At 41.2% G+C, this 2,626-nt stretch overlaps 1 protein-coding gene across 1 annotated transcript in view; it reads left to right on the forward strand.

The window, feature by feature from the left end:
- The window catches only part of LOC118342380 (F-actin-uncapping protein LRRC16A), a 31,860-nt gene that overhangs the window by 9,554 nt on the left and 19,680 nt on the right, over positions 1–2,626 (forward strand). The gene's annotated exons all lie outside the window — the stretch shown is intronic.

Raw genomic sequence — 2,626 nt, forward strand, 5'->3', positions numbered from 1 at the left:
TGACCGCATTATTATTTCTTCTCACCTCTCAGGGAGGAGGACGTGGCCACACAATGTTAAACCTCACTTGATGCATGCAAAGCTCACAGGGTGGTTTAAGGACCCCATTCGTAATGTGTGCAGCGACCAATTCGAGTGGAAGCATTTTCTCTTACCAAAAGCATTACCTGAACTTTTGCCGCTGATAAATACGTGTTTAAGGACATCTGCGATGTTTAGCCCTCGTGTCTCATCTTGAGTAATTGTGGTTTAAAATTGCAAGCATACTTCCCACCTACAAATCAAAATCTTAACATACTGTATACATTAAACCCTTAAGTTCGACCACCAACTAAATTTCCACTGTATATATAAACAGAGTGGTTTCATTGCCATTTTTTCTTTGAGTTCACTCTAACAACATGGAAAAGCATTGACAGACTACAATGAACAACCCTCCATCTGATTCTGCAGTGTGCAAACAACAGTTCAAGCAGAGGTAATGATAATAGTGAGATGTCTTATCAGAGCTTCTGATGTGGAAAGTCTGACCAGCATTCAAATCAGCAAATAAGGCGTAATTGCAGACGGGCTCATTCAGGTCTTTGAGGTACACATCTTTTCCCATCAAAGAATACGGGCCGGAGAGTATCTGTTTACAAGCTATTACTCACTTCCCTCTCTTGTCGGCTTGTTGTCCACATTGCTCTATCTTTTCTGTAATTGCGCCTTATTATGCCGGAGTGATAAGGGAACGATGAAACAGGGACACCGCCTCTCATGTAAACATTTGGATGTGATTTTGGCTTGCGTTATCTTAGCTGTTCTCTCTCAGTGTCTAATGTGTCTGTGTGTGTGTGTCGGGTGGGGGGGAGTGTAGCTCCATAGAGGCTGCCACAGGGGTGGGGTGAGTGTGGGGAGGGTGTTGGGGTAGGGGAGTGGGGGGTCACAAGGCCCTAATGGATTTAGCATCGACTATCACCCCCCCAACCATCCCCAGTCATATCCAGTCCAGCCCCCCTCTCTCTCTCTCTTTCTTTCTGTTAGGACTTAACCTCATTTGTAGCCTCTCTCTCTCTCTCTCTCTCTCTCTCTACCCAGATGCGAACACGTCCCACCATATGGAGACATCTGATAGTTGTACCCACAATGCAGCTGTGAGAACACAGTCTGTGGGAAAGGAAAACAGTGAGAGGAAGAAAAGTTCAACCTTTAGGGCGAGAGACAGGGACAGAGAGAAACACAGGCTCGAAACAGTAAAAAAGTCAAGGCAAAATATTTTCTTGAATGTTATAAACTGTGAAGAGTGTAGAAATAGTGACAAAGTTTTTCATAAATCTTGTGAGATATTTAAAATTAAAACACATTTGATAGGTAGTCAACAAATTTTGCCCTATTTTTACAAGACAATAACACATTTAAAAATTTTCAAACTCCAGGTAAAACTAATTACACCTCAAAGTCACAAAATCCTTCTCACATTTAGACTGAAGCTTGAACTTGTGAACTTCCTCGTTGTAGCCTTCATAAACCGCTTTAGAAATTATGGGTCATCAGAGTCCTGTACTATTAAAAGAGAAGTGAACCCTTGGTTAAACACGGTTCTAAATTTACTGAAGCTCTTTCCTTTTTCTCAGCCTCTATTTTAATGGCAGTCTGGTAAGCTCCTGTTTTTTTCTTCTTTTGTTTGGTTTTGTTTGAGTGTGTGAATCAGACCAGACAACATAGAAATAATTGGGAAAGTGTGATGCAGAGTGAAACTGAGCTCTGGAGTTTGTTCATACTGAAACTAACTGGTGTTGGACCGAGGGGTTGAGAGCGTCTGAGAAAACCCCCCGTCCCCCAAAAACACAGACTCGCAACAGATCGTGACCTCTTCCTCTTTGCAGGAATGATGATTTCCTGCCTTTAAAGTTAGTTAGTTTAACTTTCTTTAAAGGCGCCACCATCTTTGCTGCAGACTGACTGCCTCCTTGTGGCAGTGAGAAATAGCAGCTGAGCCACATTGCTGAGGAAAACCAGTATGCATCTTCTGCCTCCACTCGTCCGTGAGGGTCCGTGTGACAGCAAAATTGACCAACATTGTGAGCAAGTGCTGTCTTGTATTGTCAAGATGAAAACTACTGATATATGTCCTGGAAAAGTCCTGGAAATGATTTCTTGAAATGAGTTTAAACTCAGAATATTGAAGGTGTAATAATGTAAACTTCTGTAAGTGTTACATGTATATATTTATATATCCATGGCTTCACCCAGTACTGAACTGGAGGCAATCATGTCTGAAGCCGGTTATTAAGTTAAGTTATTAAAATTTATTAATTTCTAAATCCCTTCGGCGTGCTGCCTGTATGTACTACCCTAAAATTAAAGATTAGATTTTATTTTTTTTTATTTCTGCAGTTCCTAAAAAATTACAGCCACTAAAAGTTAGTTTAAAGAATGTATAAAATAAGTCTTTATAGTATTGAGACTCAATCGGCTGTAGAGGAATAAATTGACTGTAACTGTTTTAAGTAGAGTCTGTGAGTTCCATCTACCAACTCCGATAACCTCTGAATAAAATCTGTTGAACTCCCTCTGCCAGCTGACCCCTGATCTGTTGTTCCAGAGTGGGCCAGTGGTTTGTCTAACTGTGTGTGTGTGTGTG

Source organism: Morone saxatilis, unplaced genomic scaffold (genome assembly GCF_004916995.1).
Source record: "Morone saxatilis isolate NCDOM2014 unplaced genomic scaffold, NCSU_SB_2.0 Contig9, whole genome shotgun sequence".
NCBI classification, from domain to species: Eukaryota; Metazoa; Chordata; class Actinopteri; family Moronidae; genus Morone; species Morone saxatilis.